Source organism: Taudactylus pleione, unplaced genomic scaffold, assembly GCF_031769625.1.
Source record: "Taudactylus pleione unplaced genomic scaffold, aTauple2 ptg000201l, whole genome shotgun sequence".
Taxonomy (NCBI): domain Eukaryota; kingdom Metazoa; phylum Chordata; class Amphibia; order Anura; family Myobatrachidae; genus Taudactylus; species Taudactylus pleione.
In genome coordinates, this window is record NW_028284603.1 from 13890052 (window position 1) to 13909536 (window position 19485).

Below are 19485 nucleotides of genomic sequence, written 5' to 3' on the forward strand. Positions count from 1 at the left end.
ACATTGTATTGTGACATTATTGTACAAATGGGTTACATTTAATCCTGGCCTTAAACGCAAAAACTGACCCTCTTTAAAAAAAAAAAAGGCCTCTTTAAGGAACGTTTAAAAAATCACATAGCGATGCAAATTCCACAGTAAACCAAAAAAAAGGGGAGCTAATTAAAAGATGATGACATTATTGTTACAATAGGCCATAACCACCAAATTGTGGCCAAAATAAAACCCCAAAAATGTACGCTAATTGATTGTGTAATCATGACATTAGCAGCTCTGATTTCCACCTGCGTACGCTTTTGTGCTATCCAAATAAACTGCTTTCCAAACACATACCAAGCCGGATTTCAATCCAACACTAATTACTTTACTGACCAGCCGCGATTAATCGCTGCACCATCGTGGAGTCCCGGGACGGAGGAGAAGGCCATCGCCAATGTGGTCGAGTAATCCTGACCCTAAGCTGTGCGAGCATTTTGAAGGGAAAGCGGATGTTTCAGTGACGTATGAGACGGTCCGAACACATTTGACGTTCGCATCTGCTAATGTATGTACGCCCCAAAAACGCCTCGCCACGCCTGCGTTTTTTCATCTCCACCCCCGTCAACACCCAAAAACGCCCTGTTCTGTCAATCACATTTGACATGTCACTTCCTGTACGCTATTTTAGGAACGAGAGAAAAAAAGCTCGCAATCTGCCGTACGCACATGCGCAGTGTAACACCGACGCATGCGCGGTTAGTCAACATCGGAACGCAACGAGCGTACTGTTGTTAACGTGCGGCTCTGAATGAGGGCCTTTGACCATTGGGGTCTGATCCCGATATCAGAATACTTGTTAAGGGCTCTCATACTGAGATATTAAAAAGCAGTAAGAAGACCTCACCAGACCTCAGATAGTGACCTTGTAAAATTCTTCACCCCTCCAGTCCTGCCACCTGCAGTGTCTCAGTAATTGTTAATGTGTATGACACAGGAAACTGAGGCAGAGCCTGTCTCATACAGATTGGAAAGAAAAAAAAATGTGTGTCCCCCTGATTATATGTTTTGTGTTATAATACTGTATAAAGACAATTTGACGCTGGGGCGCATCCTTTACCTGCCTCCTGGTGCCTGAAGAGGGCAGCTGAAGGCTTCCTGCACCCTACGGCTACTTCTGCAGCCCACAGTTCCATAATTGCACCAGCCTGGGAGGGGCAAATGCCACCCTGCCCCGGCCAGGGGCGGATCCAGGATATGACAGGGGGGGCACCATGACAGGCAGAAAGTGGGTGTGGCCTCATAGCAAGGGGCTTGGCCTATAATGGAATGCCATATCCACAAGCCACACCTTTGTTGAAGAGGCAGTGACTGATGCCTGGGAATGGGTAAAGGCAGTGGCTGACACTAAAGTAAGGCAGTGGGTGACGTAGAAGATGACGGAGATAGGCAGTGAATGACAGGGAAAGGGTGACAGGGGAGAGATTGTGGGAGATGGAGAGGCAGTAAGTGACAGGAAAGGGTGATGGGGAGAGGCAGTGGGTGACAGGAAAGGGTGATGGGGAGAGGCAGTGGGTGACAGAAAAGGGTGATGGGGAGAGGCAGTGGGTGATAGGAAAAGGTGATGGGGAGAGGCAGTGGGTGACAGCGAGAAGGTGGCGGACAGGTAGAAGATGACGGGGAGAGGCAGTGAGATGGTGGGGGACACTGTTGGATGGGAGGATACTGAATGGGGGACACTGGGCAGGATATGAAGGGGGCAGTGAGAAAAAAGGTGGGAGGGGGGAACACTGGGCTGAATGAGGAAGGATCACTGTGACTGTACTGGCTGGGGGGTTCTAGCTAGGGGGGCAGTGAGATGGGCACAGTGAAGTGGGTCAGTAATGGTGGGGTACACTGAGCTAGACAGTACCTCTGAGATCTATGGAGCAGTCAGGGGCATAGGAAGCAGTCAGAGGTATGTCGGGATATAGGGAGCAACCAGTGGCATAGGGAGCAGTCAGGGACATAGGGAGCAGTCAGGGGTGTCAGGGACATAGGGAGCAATCAGAGGCATAGGGAGCAGTCAGGGGCCAGCAGGTGACAGGTCTAGGGTGCAGCATATTGCAGGGCAAGCAGAGACAGTGAGTGACTGACCTGAAAGAGCAGCACAGAGAGTCACCAACACCACCAGTTCCATGCCCACAGGCCTCCTGTGTCCCATGCTGCGGCACCTGTAACTTCCTTACCCTGAGGAAAGCACAGCACAGAACCCCCGATGAAGCTGGGATTGGAGGAGCTCTTGTAGAGGTGCATGCTGGTCCATGGGGAGGGGCCAGCCACCCGGGAGAGCACATGTAAGCTGGGGCCAACCCGGCAATGTGCCCTGGAGCTGGCTCATTAGGCTGGGGAAATTAAAGTATAAACTCTGCGGTCAGCAGCCGCAACAAATAGGACAGGGGCGGGGAGAGTCCCAGAAAGGGGGCATTACCTCTCCTCGGCGGCTCCCCTCATTGTACCCGGCGTAATTAAAGTGCTGACCCGGCTGCACCGTTCCCCCTCCGACGCCGCCTATCGCACTGTCACTGGCGGGCAGCGGCCTGAACGGGAGGTGCTGCGCCTAAGCCCGCAGCAGGAATATGCCCACCGGGTGCCAGCACCGATCCATCTCAACACGGGCTGCAGCTCCCACTCTCCTCTCCTCCCACTTTTTCCAGCCCCAGCCTTGTCTGCGTCTGTGACATGACATCATGACATCACGTCGCTCCTTACAAGGGACCGCCCATTACGTACAAGCGCGGTGCAGCTGTGTCAAAGTGACGCAGTCTGCCCGCCCGCTGCCTTGTGTTAGTTAAATAATAAATTACCATGGTCGCAGCGAAGGCGTCCTCCACTATGTGGCGCCCTACGCAGCTGCGTACCATACGTAATTATAGAACCGGCCCTGAGGGCTGCACCCAAATAATTATTATACTTGCCTCTCCAGAGTTCAGCATCGGACGGTGCTGCAGACTGAAATCTGAAAATGGTGTGGCGGACAATATACTGGTGATTTGCACATGCGCACTAGAAATGTCTCCAGGAAGGTGGGTGCCATGTTCCTGGAGAACTGTGCACGCGCAGTAGAATTTGCCACAAGCCATGGACTTTTGTGCTGGTGGAGAGGAGGGGGCACGCATGGAGCAGCACACTGGCACCCTCTTACACTATCCCTGTGTATAGCATTGCAATGTGAAGCATAATAAAATAGTTTATTTATATATTGCCAACATGTCTGTGTGGTTCCCAGGCCGATGATTTGTGCCATAGCAATCACAGTCTTTAATTTGTTATGTGTTATAAAGCTTAGGAGACTATTATGGAATATATGAGTCTTGATATAGCATTAGTAAGGATGGACATCGGAACCCCATCATCAAACGGTATACGGGCTTCCAACATTGAATCTTGCCATGTGACAGTTATTTATCATTGCATCCAAACCATTTAATAGTATAACCATTGCCACGGTTCACGCAATTGCACAAAGCAATTAATATATAACCATTACTTTATATTCCCATTGGTGTGCACTCTAGTTTCAGAAGACCAAAAAGGTTTGCCCATTACCTAATGGGACATTCTGGGAAGACAATTGGCATGGATGGTTGGGGCCAAAATTGGGTACTAGGCTTATACTGTCTATGGGTCTGATTCAGCAGTGCACGTTTTTTTGGGAATCTGCGCGTGCGCAGGACCCATCCTGTGAGTGTGCTGAATGGGTCCTGCTAAAATGCACTCAAGCCTTTGAATACCTCTGCACTCTGCAGTGCGGGGACGGCTGGTACTTCCTGAAATGGAGCGTGTCCGCCCCGTTTTCCAGGAGTGGCCAGCCCAGGATCTGCGTGGACGTACGCAGTATGCTGGGCTCGCAAACCAACCAGTCTGAGTAAGCTGAGGCTTTTAGTCAGCTGACCAGACACCCAGCTCCCTCCACCATCGCGACCATCGACCACCGAAGGACGCGATGGTGATCCCAGCCTGCGATCTCCATTGCAGTACTGGGATCGCAAATGCAGCAGGGGATGTCATACACATCCTGCTGTCTATGCATTATTGCAAGGATCGCAGTTGCGAAGCTGCCTGCGTGCAGCTTTTCAATTGTGATCCTTGCTGAATCAGGCAAGAGTGTGAGACAAAGCTCTTGTCTGAGCGTTACAATGGATAAGCGCAAGCAGATTAAAGAGGAATAGAACATAACATTTTTATAAACTTTATTGTAAACTTGTCAAAACCTTTATTATGAAGCCAAAGAGATGCAGACATTAGTACTACTTCCCCTTTAAGTTCCTTGGGCCTGATTCAGCAAGGAACGCAAAGGAGAGAACACACACACTTGTTTCTGCATCGCATTGCGCGTGCGCGAACTAGCCAGTGCATTTTGGTTATGGTACGCAGACTACACGCAGAGTGTACGCAAACCCTTCCAAAATTGATTGACAGGAAGTGCCGTTTGTGGGTGGTGACAGGGGGCGGTCAGGGCGAACGCAGGCATTATAACACCGTTATAGGGGCATGCATAATTAAGGCAGTGCGGCAGCATATGCAGCCATACTGTAAGCTGTACACAGGAAGCGGCCAAATTCCTGCGGCAGGTCAGGTCTATCACTATTATGCTAATGGGTCCGATGGTTGTCCATGTTACCGATGTTTACGCTATCTTGCGTGCTGATCAGACTGTGAGTAAAGCGAGATGGGTGGCTTAGTATGGGGCTGGGCATCTGCATCTTGTGCTGCGGTCTCCGTGCGTGTGCATTGATTTGCATATTCTCACAGCGGACGGGTGCATGCATCTGCATCCATGCGTTCCTTGCTGAATCAGGCCCCTTATATACACATGGCCTGATTCAGACCCGCTTGCAAGCGCATTGCAGTCGCAAGCGGGTCGAAGGTGGCCCAGTGCGCAGACGCGGCGTGTGCAAGCCCCCTAGCGAGACCTTCACTTGCTCCGGAACTCACAGCAAAACAGGGCGGAAGCAAAACGAAAGCTCGCAGCAAAACGACAGCTCGGCCCGTTTTGTAGGCTGGTAGGGGGGGTGGCTGAACAAATTGAGGCGTTCCCAAAGGAATGCCTGCCATTTTGGGTGGCCCTACTGACATCACTCATGGTGTCACTAGTGGACTTCCGGCTCTATTAGAGCTGGAAGTCCACTTGGCATTGCGAGTGCTGAGACCCTACCACAAGGGTTTCCTCGCAATGCCGATGGTCGCAATAATCGCGACCATCGCCAGGCTGCTCGCACAAGCTGTGGGTGGTCACCCACAGCTGTGCGAGCGGCCTGGAGGCCGGAATTTAAAAAAAACTCCCCGCCCTGATTCAGAGCGTGCGCTCGCAAATAGCGAGCGGCTCTGAATCAGGCCCACTGTCTTAACAATTCTTGTAATAGCTAAACAGGGGAGGTAAAGATTGCACAGTGCTAGAGCATTTTATGTGTACTATTTTATATAGAACATCTAGCTTTCTTCACTGTAAGAAGAACATAACACCATCAAACTTTCCTACTTGCCAGCCTTGCATTTTATATAAACGTTTATCTGTGAAAGGTCAGATTGCCACTCACATTACCAAATAGGGTTTTAGTCTTGGCCCCAGAGAGAAGGTTATGTCACATTTCTAATTATACAGCAAATATTAGGAAAATCTGGATATTTAGTTAGCTCTGCAGATTCCGGATGCCAGATCATGTTGGTGATAACAAATTTTGTGCTTTGTTTTAGAAAGATAAATAGTTTTTTTAAACACCAGTAGTACTGGCTACTAATTTGCCCCAGTTTCAGATAAATCTCCCAGCATGCTTAGCCAACTAATCTTCTAATGCTTGTAATGCTTGGAAGTATTAATGTTCTATGTGAATGCATTGGTGACTAAATACAGCTTTACAGTACATTTTAAGGAATAAAGGGCCTGATTCAGCAAGGATCGCTGATGAGATCGCGTACGCAGACGGCCGATTGTTGCGTACTGCACATATGTATGCATCGCAGTGCGAGACTGCCGGGACTGCGATCACAGTGAATACGCAGGGAGTGGCAATGGGGGGGGGGTGGTCAGAAAAAGGCAGGCGTGCCAGTGCATTTGAATGCCGTTGCAGGGGCGTGCATAAATTAGCCACTACGATGGCATATGCAGCTTGTGTACTCACTGAGGGCCTGATTCAGAGCCGGACACTATTTGCGCTCACTCGTTCAGAAAAAGGGGCCGGCTATTTAAATTGAGCGCTCGCTCTTTGCGGTCTGTTGACGCCTCTATGTCTGATCGAGCGAACGAAACATGCTCTCGTTTTTTTTAAAAAACGCCCCCTGGCCGCTCACATCCTACGTCATCTCTGCTATTTATGTGATTAATCGAGTACATCGAAAGGCGTATGAATTGCTCGCAGTGCTTGTGGTAGGATTTTCCTACCGCAATCATGCGAGCAGTTGAGGCTAAAAGACAACCAAGTGACGTGGTCGATGACGCTTCTTTGTTAATTATGCACACCCTTAAAACGCCCGTTTTGACTGTTTGGCACGCCTGCGTTCGGATCTCCACTCCCCGTTTTCAAGCACCTTCCCCTGTTACTACCCACAAACGCCTCATTCTGTCACTCAAATTAGCAGGCATTCGCTATTTTGCGAGCACACAATTTCCGACCACAATGATTGGTTCGCGCATGCGTATTACAACCCATACGCATGCGCAGTTGTGCAAACATCGCTCTGTGCGAACGAGCGGCCGCTTACGAGCGGCTCTGAATCAGGCCCAGAGTACAGGAAAGTTAGCAATTTATAAGCATACTTGCCGACAATCAGCTCCCTCCTTCCGGGAGGGAGCTGATTGTCGGCTAACAGTCGGGGGCGTGCCCGGTCATTGATGTCACATTGGGGACGGAGCCGGGGCCGTGTGTCACGAGTCATCGTGGCCCCGCCCCCTCTTCACAATGTTGTTATTTTCACCATTGTGAAGCAGGGGGCGGGGCCACGATGAAGCGATTCAGCGCGAATCGTGTCACCGCCCCCCCTGCTGCGGGGGTAACTTGTTTATTCTGGGGAGGTCGGGAGGGTTGCTGGCTGCCGGGAGGCTTGCCTGCCTTTCCGGGAGGCAGGGAACGGCACCCGATAATCGGGAGGCTCCCGGCCAAATCGGGAGGGTAGGCAAGCCTGTTTATAAGTGAGGTCTGACCTGCTGTAAATGTGCAAACAGTTCCAATGTATTGCGATGTTACAGATGTTTTGGCTTGATTGCAAGGTTTTAATGATGTGCGAGAGGGGACGTGGGCGTCTGTATGTTGTCCATGCGAGTGCTTTGCGATTGCACAAATTAGCATACTTTTACAGCAGACCTGCGTTTGCAATTGCAGCCGTGATCGCATTAGCGATCCTTGCTGAATCAGGCCCTAAGTTGCTATCAAGGCTGTTGCTTGCCCGAAATAAGGTGAGAACCTAATCTCGTGGGATGCAATTGTACTTTCTGCAGAGGTGAGGTCAACATTGTCCTCCATCTCCCACATTCCCTCCCAAGGGGATCGGCATGTCCGGCGGTTCTAATCCCGACGGCGGAAGACCGGCAGTGAAGATCCCGACAGGTAAGTATTTGATATATTACTAACCTAACCCCCCTCCCCCTTAACATTCCCTTATGGGTGCCTACCCCTATCACCCCCTGTAAGTGTCTAAACCTAACCCCTTCCACGCAGTCTAAACCTAAATCTCCCGGGGGGTGCCTAACCCTAACCGCCCCACGGGGGTGTCTAACCCTAAGTTTGCCCTGGGAGCCCCTAACCTAACCCTCCCCCCCTTCGCGGCTGTCCGCGCCCGGCTTACCTTTGATTGGTATGTCGGGCTCTCTGTGTAGGTAAAATGACAGGTGTCGGGATCCCGACGCCTGTCATTAGACCCCTGCCGGGATTAGACAGTCGGGAAGCCGGCGTCTGCATTTCGACCGTCGGCTTTCTGACTGCATCCCCTCCCAAGTGCCTGGTGGCCGTCACCGATTTTGCATGTACTGATTACAATTACAAGAGGTGACGTTTGTCCTCTTGCAGTGATATGAGAAGAGGGATGGCTGACAGTGGAAGTAGATGAGTTACATGGGTGGGAAAATACATTCTCTTCTACCCTTGGGGTTGGATCCCGGCGGTCAGGGCAGTCAGAATCCCGACAGAATTAGGTAAGTAACCCTAACCCTCCCCCTAACCCACCATTCCCGAAGCCTAACCCTAACCCTCCCCTCCTGCAGCCTAACCCTAACCCTTCCTCTAGTGCCTAACCCCTAACTTAGGGGTTAAGGTTAGGCACTGTAACCCACCCCCTAACCCTAATACTCACTGTCAGGATGTCACCGTGATTCTGACCGCCTGATCCTAACTGGATGCCAACTACAACTTCCCTTGTACAGCTTCTGATTTTATGGGCCAAATGTAATAGGGTGAGAGTTTAGAAAATGTGAGAGGTTTCTCACACTTTCACACTTTTTAAACTCGCCCACTGTAATGGAGACCGAGAACAGGCAAACTCGCTTAATTTTCAGACTCAAAAAACTCTGACGATTTAAACTCTCATCCAGATGTTTTCCCATTTTGAAGATACAACTCATCCAAGATAATAATGTAAGAGTTTACTGCTAAACTCTCACATTTTCTAAACTCTCACCCTATTACATTTGACACTATATGAGTAACTGCAGCCATTGCATCTGCAAGTGGTCATTGTTGGCTGGGATGTTGGTGGGAACCGGTATTAAGGCAGCTGGTTTCCCAATTGTATACCTGTTGGTGGGTATAAGAGTTCCTCAGCGCAGAACATGGAGCTGGAACACCCCGAGTGTGGCCCATTTCTTGAACATAAACCCATACTCTTTTCTCTGCACCTTAACCTGCCAAAAATTTTGTTGTCTGCATCTGAATGTTGATAACGATCCACCAGTTACGTCACGGCTGGTGTAAAACTTATTGTTGGATAATTTTTTGTAGCATCACAAAAAAAGACCTAGTCGTCATAATGCAACTTACACAGTTTACCTGCACAACCCCCATTGCAAATCAAGTTTACCATCAGTCGGTCAAATCTCACTGAATGAAATTGGAGTCTGGCCAATCCTGTAGGGGCAGTGGAAGCGAAGCTATAAATAGCATACTGTGGATATTCTAGAGATTCAGATGTATATATAATATATACATACATACATATCAGACATGGGTAAGAGAAAGCAACTTCAATGTTAAGCCAGTCAGTAATTACTGTGCTTCTGAAATCCTCTTTGGTTCTCTTGCCTCTAAAGTCCATGTTTCCACCAGCACCATAGGTGTATGAACCACATAAAAAGAAAAAAATTGTAAATATAGCGTAATTCCAAATTAGTGGCTCTCCTGCACAAAAATGAGAAAACATTAGCTAATATGTTTTAGTAAAATACACCTATCATTAAAAAAAAAATACCACTCGTGCTATAATATAAAGAGTATATATGTAATAAAAAGCAATTCCCAATGTACTACATTTTTTCCATACCACAATATTACAGAAGTTCTTCTGACATCATAGTATGGTATTAATATACTGAAAATATTATGGGGCCTTATGAAATACAAAAGCGAAAAAAACAGCCTCCAATGGTGCATAAAAAATATACAGGGGTCTATTTACTAAGCAGTGTTAGGAGACAGAGTGAAAAGTGATAAGGTGCCAGCCAATCAGCTCCCAACTGTCATTTTTCAAACACAGCCTGTGAGATGGCAGTTAGGTGCTGATTGGCTGGCACCTTATCACTTTTCACTCTGTCTCCTAACACTGTTTAGTAAATAGACCCCACAATTTAAAAAAAAAAAAAAGGTTTATACTCGTACTATATACAAGATAAAATTATGCCTATCTGCTGCCTCAAGTAGAAACATCCCAACACGCTTCATCCCGTACATTCATGAGACGACTTCAAGGGACAGATTTATATATATATTATAAGGGCACACTCATGCCCTTATATTAAGGCTGAATCTAAAAAAACTGTAATCTCCATAGAGAATTCCGGAAGGGGGGCATGGTGTTTAAGGGGCTACACCTCAAAAGCTATTGTAGGTACTGAGCTGAAATTTGGCACGGGCAGGTAGAACTGTTGCTTGGTGCTGTATGCCAAATTTCAGGGCAAAAACATAAAAATAATGAGGATTTGGAAACAATCCAAAGTTCCAACTGTGAGTCTTTTCTGACTCTCTCAGTTGGGACCACTTTTCTGCTGTTCTCTATGTGGGATTTTTGGGAGGGCATAACTGAGCGTAGGGGGTGAATTTAGACTTGGGGTTTGTTTTATTAGGTAGCTATTGTTCCAGGGTAGATGCTTTTGGGGTTCAGGTACTTGAGAAAGTTACAGTTTTTAAACTATTACCTCAAGACTGCGCCATTGTAGAGAAAGGAATTTTCAACTTGTTGCGCAACCTCCAGCAGGTGTACTCACCGTGGCTTCACTTGGGTGCACCAATAGGTTGCTTTTTGCGGGCGTCAGCGGCCCTGTTACATGGCAATTGCAGTAGGCGGTAGCAGCACCGGGGACCCGGTGGCAGTTCGGCCATCAGTGGTGGTGGCAGTGGGGACATCAGCGGAGGCGGCAGTGGGGACTTCTGCGGCAGCGCATGTGTCGGCGATGGTGGCATGTGTCAGCAGCGGCACAGGTGTCAGCGGGACCCTGCGGCGTTGGACAAACCGGCGGCGGTGCGGGTGTTGGTGGTGGGCTTGGATCCGAGAGGATCCAGTGCTTGCCTGCCATTTTGCAGACTTCGGAAGCAGAGCCCATTTCAAAATGGCGCCTCAAAGTCAAAGATGGCCACCGCGAGCCAATCATCGCTTGTGTTGTCATCGCCCCACCCCCTTGGCTGGCTTACATAAGCCAGCGTGAGGAGGTAGCATGCCAGTCAGATGGCAGGGACCAGCAATGAAGAGCTCCCAAAGAAGGTGAAGACGCCAAAGACCTGCCGGGTTGGCGCCCGCTAGGTGAAGATACTGGAAGTCTTAGTGGGCGGCGGCCATTAAAAAGAGCTAACAGGCTGCTGCCCACTAGGTGAAGAGGAAACAGAAGCCCTGGGGAGGTGGCAGCCATGCAAAAGAGCTGCCACCCCCCAGGCAAAAGATGCTGAAGCCCTGGCGGGTTGGTGTCCACCAGACGAAGACACCAAAAGTCCTAGTGGGCGGTGGCTATGAAAAAAAGCTGACAGGCTGCTGGCCACTAGGCGAAGACACTGAAGCCTTGGCTGGTTGGCGCCCACCAGGCAAAAATGCTGAAGCCCTGGCGGGTTGTCGCCCACCAGGCGAAGACACCAAAAGTCCTAGTGGGCAGCAGCCATGAAAAAGAGCTGATACAGGCTGCCAGCCACTGGGTGAAGACACTGAAGTCCTGGCTGGTTGGTGCCCACCAGGCAAAGATGCTGAAGCCCTGGCCAGTTGGCGTCCACCAGGCGAAGACACCAAAAGTCCTAGTGGATGCCGGCCATGAAAATTAGCTGACACAGGCTGCCGCCCACTAGGCAAGGACGCCAAAGCCCTGGCGGGTTGGTGCTTGCCAGGTGAGAATGCCTAAGCCCTGGCGGGTTGGCACCCACCAGGTGAAGATGCCAAAGCCCTGGGGTGGCAGCGGCCATGCAAAAGAGCTTAAAGGCTGCCATCCCCCAGGGGAAGACGCAGTAATATAAAATATTACAATATTAAAGTGTATTGTTCTTATTTTAATATTTTCTTTACAGGTGGACTACAGGTGCCAGTGGACCCTTATGCCCTGCATGCTGGTACTTGTGGTTCTCCAAGTACCAGCATGTAGGGGAGGCTTCCTGGGATCTGTAGTTCACCTGCAAAGGACAATATACTACACACAATCAACTCAGCACCCACCGCTGTGGATAGCCCCGGGCTAGCGGTGAAAGGCCTGGAGTACACTGGAGAGGGGACCCCTTTATTGGGGGGTCCCCAGCTCCCCAGGGATCCCCAGCTTGGGCTGCCTAGCAGTCAGGGTAATGCTTTGGCTGGGGGACCCAGTGAAAGGGCTCCCCTGGCTGTGGCATTAGCCCCCCCCACTTGAAAAAGTCTGGTGCTGGTTCTGGATAATACAGGGGAACCCTACTCAATTTTTCCCCCTGTATTTCCAGAACCAGGACCGGATCATAGCCCAGTGCTGGTTGCTCAAAGCATCGGGGACCCCTACATCATTTGTCCCCCATATTTTGGCAACCAGGGCTGGTTCTGACTAGCCCAGTGCTGGTTGTGCTAGATTTGGGGGATTCCTACGCTTTTTGTCCCCTGTATTTTCACAACCAGACCCAGCAGTCAAAATTCTGGGCTGGTTGTGCTTTGGGGGGGGGGGGGTGTAGGGCACTTCTTATTTTATTTTACATTAAATTTTTTCTATACGTGCATAGATGGATTTCACTGATGCATCGCTGTGGCTTATTGATTTTATTTTCTCAGGTACATGCTCAGTACCAGTGAGCCCTCAGATGTGCACTGCTCCACACCCCTGCTGCTGCCACTACCCCGCACTCCTACAGCCCGCCCTTGCAACCAGCTCACACTCCACACCTCAAAAACCACCTCATGTGTTCCAACCACTCTTCCACCTCTGCCAGTGTACAATTTTGTTACCCTTCTCCCCTGCAGGTGGCACGGTTTTTTCCTCCAAACCCTGAAAGTTAATAAATTTTAAAAAAAACAATGAAATTCCATAGACAAAAAACTTTACGGTTTAACATGTCCCATTAAGGATTCTTAGGCATGATCTGAATTTTCACAAAATCTACTGAATTTCTGCCACTCAAACTTAAAAAAGCAATGAAATTCCGATCATTAAGGCTGACGCCTTAATGGACGTGTTTTTTGTGCTATACAGATATGGTATGCCATCACACCCAGTGGTTATCTACAGATTCAGCACTCTCACAGAGTGAGATAACTGTCACTCACAAAATAGTGGAGCTGCTAATTCACACAATTGTGTGCTCATTGGAATGGTGTAATATTTTTGGGAACCTTTATCTTATATATAAGGAATAATCCAATATGCATACCGCAAAGTTATGTATAAGCAGGCAAGTAGTAAGTGTCTCTAAGTTTTCCAGATACACTTCCTTCATTCGTGAATCACCAGTCTCTGTACATGGATCTCAAAATTTGGACCAGAGAGAAAAAAGCACTCTCATAGTGTAGTATTCAAGATTTAATATATATCATAAAACATACAAAATACACAATTACATTACAAGGTTGAAAAATAGCTTATCTGAAGCATCAAACGGCTGTATCAGGACATCAGCAGTATCACTGCCCTCAGCACATTTTGTCACTATTGCTATTTCAGCTGGACTTCATCAGGAGGATGCTTCCCATATCAACTGGTCTGACTTATATACTCACTTCAATAATTAGCCATTACCATGTATGGCATTTCCGGACGGTAGCGGCTATTCAGACTATTTGTCAATTACGCCATTTTGGAGTCTCCCGCGCATGCGTGAGACCTCCAAGTCTCGCGATAACTCGACTTCTACCTGTCATGAGTAAAAACTACTACAATCGCTTATCCCCGCTATATATCTATATGCGGAACAAGTTAGATAAACTCTATTAACTTGTTCCTAGCTAGAGAAACTTCTATATCGACTGGCTTTCCTAATGGTCACATCTATTTCATCTATTTCATTGTGGATGCCATTTTATTATAGATATAAACAAGTACTAACACCTAGTGTTTAAATCCGCCATTTTTATGTGGTCCAGTAGAAGTCCAGAAGCAGATGCAACATGTTGGGAGGCTGTATCCACTTAACTATGAACTATAAATATGAACTTTTGAACATCCTTTCCAGATAAGCACTTTGATCCTCATCCTATGTCCCCAATTTTTTATCCATTTGCTTATATTTTTTCTATATATTGTAGTTTTGCTTTTTTTTATCAAATAAATTGTTCTTATGTATTGTCTTTAATCTAATTAAATATAAATTTTTATTTGGATACACCTGTATATGTTATTCATTAATTGAATGATTTTCTAAACTTTATGTAGGTATTGCCACTTTTGTGTATTTTTTGCACTTTGTTGGAATTCTATAATAAGCACACGTAGCACTTTGGCCTCAATAGGTATCAAGTTTACATAAACATTATGCACTTTTTTCCATTATATATACCTCATTTTTATTGAAAGTGTTGCACATATTTGAAACGATTTTATATTTGACCACACATATGTATACGGTTTTATTTATTTTACTTACAACTCAGATTATCTTTTAAGCACAGAAGGCACTCAATGTCAACCCTATATATTGTCTGAAATTTATTTGGTGGATTGCCGACCACCACAATCTTGTTGATAGAGCTGACACCCACAAATTCTGGAAACTGCGTTTTACTATTTAAAATTGGGTATAATTACTACCACCAAAACACAAAGTCCATAGTTTCTGATGTTGTTGAAAACTTTTCATGAGTTTGCTGCAAATGACATAATAGGGAGGAGGTTCCTAGATGGCTAAGAGGTGCATTTGTTGGTCTTATGTCCAGGCATGACAATGGCCTTCCTCTTATCATGGCCAAGAACTGCTTCCACTGGTACCTGACTTACACAAACAACATCCTCACACTCAACATCCTCATTAGCGCCTACGTCAGCTACACAAATATCCCTCTCATCCTCTTGCACTTCCTCACGTGGCATCCTGAATTTCAATGTCATCAGCTACAGTATATTTGTGCTGCTCATCCGCACATTTGCAGAGGGAGCAGAAATGACGGAAGGCGGCTTCTCTACAAGTACAACAGTATCAGAAACACATTTAAACTCTCCTCAAGGATTTGTGACATTTCTGTTTCTGTAAGCACAGTATGTTCTACTGCTTTAGTGGTTTTCATTTTTTTTAAACCTCTTCTACACTCTGAGTGATTAAGGTCTTGCATCATCATGAGAGGCAGAGGAACATGCCTCACTGACACTTGCAGAACCACCACTCATAAATAAAGGCCAAGGCCTCGGTCTTTCCTTGCCACTGCGTGTGGTGAATGGCATTCTGCACCACACTTTCCCTTTATTAGATGTGTTTATTTCTTTTGCACTGTATATTGTTTTTTATTTTTATTTTAGATGCCCTGACTTGGACCCTCTATGCCCTTGAGCATCAGCTTTAGTAGATGACGTTTAAGGACTAGCGTCGCCATTATTACTGGTGGCAGCAGCTGCAGCGATAGTCTATGGTTGCTCATTTTTTCTAATCGGAAGGTTATCCATTTTTCAATTCGCAGTCACTGCGTGGCTTATAAATTCACGTGAACAAAACAAAGTACACCAAACAGTACAAACAAAACATTTAATTTAATTTTGTTATTTTAGTGATCGATATGGAATGTCAAATAGAGAAACTGCTGCCATATCAACTGCAGTTTTGCAAGACTTAGGTCTCATCACTCCCAATGACACCTCATCAGTCATTGATCACTCCAAAGTGAAGAAAACTTCTAAACTGTCTCAGAGAGTCAATCAGAGCGCAGCCCTCGCCCAGCAGCAGTCACTTACACAGCACAGAGACACGCTCTCACACTTTCAGTGTCAGCTGTGTCTCTGCTCCTCACTGGCTGGCTGTAACACACTGGACTCACGTCAGTGGCCTCCCCACCAGTGCTGGGCGTGATGGACTCTGGAGCTGGACTGTGGGCCTGATTTCAGCATGGAAAGCAGTTTGCGAAGACGCATGCAATCGGTCATTTGTTGCGTTCTGCACATGCATATGCATCGCAGTGCACGTGCGCGAACTAGCAATTGCGATGGAACTGCTACGCGGACCCAGAGCAGAATGATTAACAGGAAGTGCCGTTTGTGGGTGGTGAAGTGGGTGGTCAGAAGAACGCAGGCGTGCCGGTGCATTTCAACGCCGTTTACATGGGCGTGCATAAATTAGCCACTGCGATACCTGAGGTCTCATAGCATGCGCAGAAGTTAGCAATTCCTGAATGAAGTATGGGCTTCCTTAACTGTGCGCATGGGTCCGATGTTACCGATTGTTTTGCTATGTTGCCCTAGTATATGGATGTGAGAAAGGGGAAGTGGGCGTCCTAATGTCAGGCTCCGTATGCAATGTGAATGCACACATTTAAATAGCACCACTGATATTAGCAATGCAGGTGCGTGCATATAAGCAGAATAGCGATTTATGCTGAATCAGGCCCTGTATATGTAAATAAAGTGTACCCTCCAGTCTCCACAGCACAGCAGCGCTGCTAGCTACACCAGAGTATGTATGTTGCTCCGAGCCCCGATCCCACCCCCTGCCAACTGTGCTGCAGGGTTTTTTGTGCATACGATAATCATATTAATAGTTTTTACAATTGGATAATTTTGATTCGATGGTTAGTTACCATCACATCGAAAGTTTCAATGGTGGAAGTCCAGCCAGCATTTGATGTTGGGTTTCTGATATCCATCCCTGCTCCTTACCTCCTAGAAATAACATTTTATAAGTCAGAATACTTGAAAATAGTGCCAGTCAATATCAGAAGCACACGCGGCAAAGATGGCATTTCGTGGAAAATTTTTATATTTTTACCTTTTATTCGGGAGAAGGGGGTGCACTGACCCCCTCTTAAACGTCTACCTGGAAGATTTCTATCTAACTGAGTTCAACTGAAGCATTTTTAACTAAAAACAACTTCTTTGCCAAGATATGTGCCCCAAAACCATGCCTTCACCTGATTACAAAAGATCCTAATTTCTGTCAAATTTTCAAAACTTTAAATGCCCGCTGGGAATAGTAAAAATTATGCACACGAGTTACTGTTATAGACCCACAACTTTTCCGCACTACTGGAATTTCGAACTCGTAATTTTGTTTTTTTTTACCCACCCTAGTATGCAGGCTGAGATGACTACACTGTGGGGTTTATGGAGAAATGATTAGAATGAATGGATGCCTCTGAGGAATATGTGGTCAATAACTGGTAAGGACACTTTATATTGGAATATAAGTACAAGACTAATATAAGCCAAGGTACCCTTGTACTGTCTGTTTGATAATATAATATAGTTTGTATGTATTATTGTAGTTTTTCTATGGATGATGCTACGGACAATTAGTGGCACCATATAAATAATAGATAATAATAACAATAAGATATAGGGATATCTGATGGTTACACAGAGAAGCCTATGGGGCTTACTCTGTAATTTCTTTTAGTCACTTTTCTCCTCATTTACTGTAGAACAATTTTGGTAGGCGAAAGCTGATTAGGCTTGAGAATAAGTAAGAATCCTAGGTTTTTTGCTGATTGGTTAGCAGGACAGCCTTGTTGCTGGGTAGTTTAGTTTAATTTAGGAGTCACCTGGTTTAGTTTTGGCCTATGCTTTGCTCAGGGGAGTGTTTAGGAATTCTGGTATGTTAAGGGTGTTCTGGGTAGAGACAGCCTTGTTTCCATTTGGAAACCACCAATCCGCCCAAAACCTTTGCCGATTGGTTATTGTCCTAACCTTTTTTCTCCATTTAGGGGAGGCACACCATTGGCAGGAAAACTCGTTCCCTGAGTATTTCAGAGATAGATGGCTAGAACTCAGTTTGCAGCGTCTCCTGGCCAACTCAGTTAGGTTAATCATTTAATTATAAATAAAAGCTGTGACTTTTTAGCCAAGCTGTTATGTGTCCGGGTCTTTATTTATTACTCTAAGTTAAGTATTATAATTTATAAGGTGTTTGGAGTTACTTAAGCAATAAACCAATGGATCTCTTATAAAGTTGAGTTGAAACTATGCAAAACCCACGAGAATCCGACACCGCGGGATGTCGTTTTGCCTCAAAGTGGAATCCGAGTCAGGCGGATAAATCCGATCCGCCACTCAGATCTACTTGGATTCCCAATGTTTGGGTGTGATCGGATTCCAAACCGCTCATCTCTAATAAAACTCATAATAAATGTATTTTTAAATATATTTATTATTTTGTTTGACATCTTTGTTTTATTAATGACTGCTCTCAAATGGCGAATAGGCCGCAGTGAGGCCCAGCAAGGTAAATGAGAATAGAGCTGGTGATGGAAAGTAATGCAGTTGTGGGGAGGATAAATAACCATCTTAGACAAAGCATAGGAAAAGGTGCGAGGTATGCAGTAGGGGAATGGGTATGAAATACCGGCAGTCGGGATGCCTCCTGTCAAAATACGGACAGCGGCATCCCGACAGGGGTCGGGTAAGTATTTTAACCCTCCCTCCTTCTCCCCCTAACCCTCCCTTCTTGTAGCCTAACCCTAACCCCGGGTGTGCGGGGCTCCAGGGGGCCCTCACCGCACACCCTGCACCCAATAAACTTACCTCTCCAGCAGAGACGTAACTAGACTTTTTGGTGCCCTGTGCCAGAGAGAGCATTAGCGCCCCCCCCCCTCCATTTTTTCAATAGGGACATAAGACAGTGCACCTGAAAAAGGGCCATTGTCTCATGGGGAAGGGCCAGGGAAGAGATAGGGAAGATGCTGGGGATAAAAGAAGAGGAAGCTACAATTGAGAATGATAATAAACAGGAAAAATGACAGGCCCAAACAGCACCCCCTGCCCTGCGGTACCCTGCGCCATGGCACAGGTCGCACCACCCTAGTTACGGCCCTGCTCTCCGGAGTCCCACATCAGCTCTGGTGTCTCCGCCTATAAAAACGGCATGAAAATGGCGGCCATTTTCCCTGTACTGCGCAAACGACGGGAAAATGGCCGCGGTGGCCATTTTCAAGCCATTTTTACAGGTGGAGACACAGGAGCTGATGTGGGACTCCGGAGAGGTAAGTCTTATGGGTGCAGGGTGTGCAGTGCGGGCCCCACCTGGACCCAGGGGCCCGTGTGCCCCGTACACCCTGCACCCATTATAAATACACCCTTGGTTCCTAATGATAAATAAACCACTCCTACTGTACAAGGTAGTAATGGGTGGGAAAAGCACTATATAGCAACATGTCAGGGAAAATCGTGAGACAGCCTCAAAGAGTCGTTTCCCTAAAACAGATTTTAGTGGTGGCAATATTTGGAAAAGCAATGGGGCATTTCAGGTATATATAGGGGAGGACTAGGTGGCTCTTCTTGTGATTAATCCTTTGTCACACACATCACATGGGCTCAGGCGAGTGCTGTACATGCTGTATATGACTCCTACTTCTGGATCAACTATGGTTTTAGAGAATAAAAGTTTGAACTTGAAGGATGTTTTTTTCCTTAAAACCCCGGAAAGTCCAAAAAAGTGAATGTTTCCTTTAATCTTTTTTATTTGCAGGAACTCTTTGCTTTCATGGGTTATCTCAGAGGCGGCTGTACACACAGCATGCTGGATATGACAGTGTGATGAGTAACTGGGCCCTAGGGCACCTGCCCACACAAGCAGCGTGTCGAGCTCACCATGTTTGACACTGTTTTTTAAATATCAGTAAACGATATAACAGTATTCCGGACTCATGAAGTGAATAAAAATGTTAAAAAGCAGCTCAGTAACAACAAATACTGTATGAAAACCAAATAAC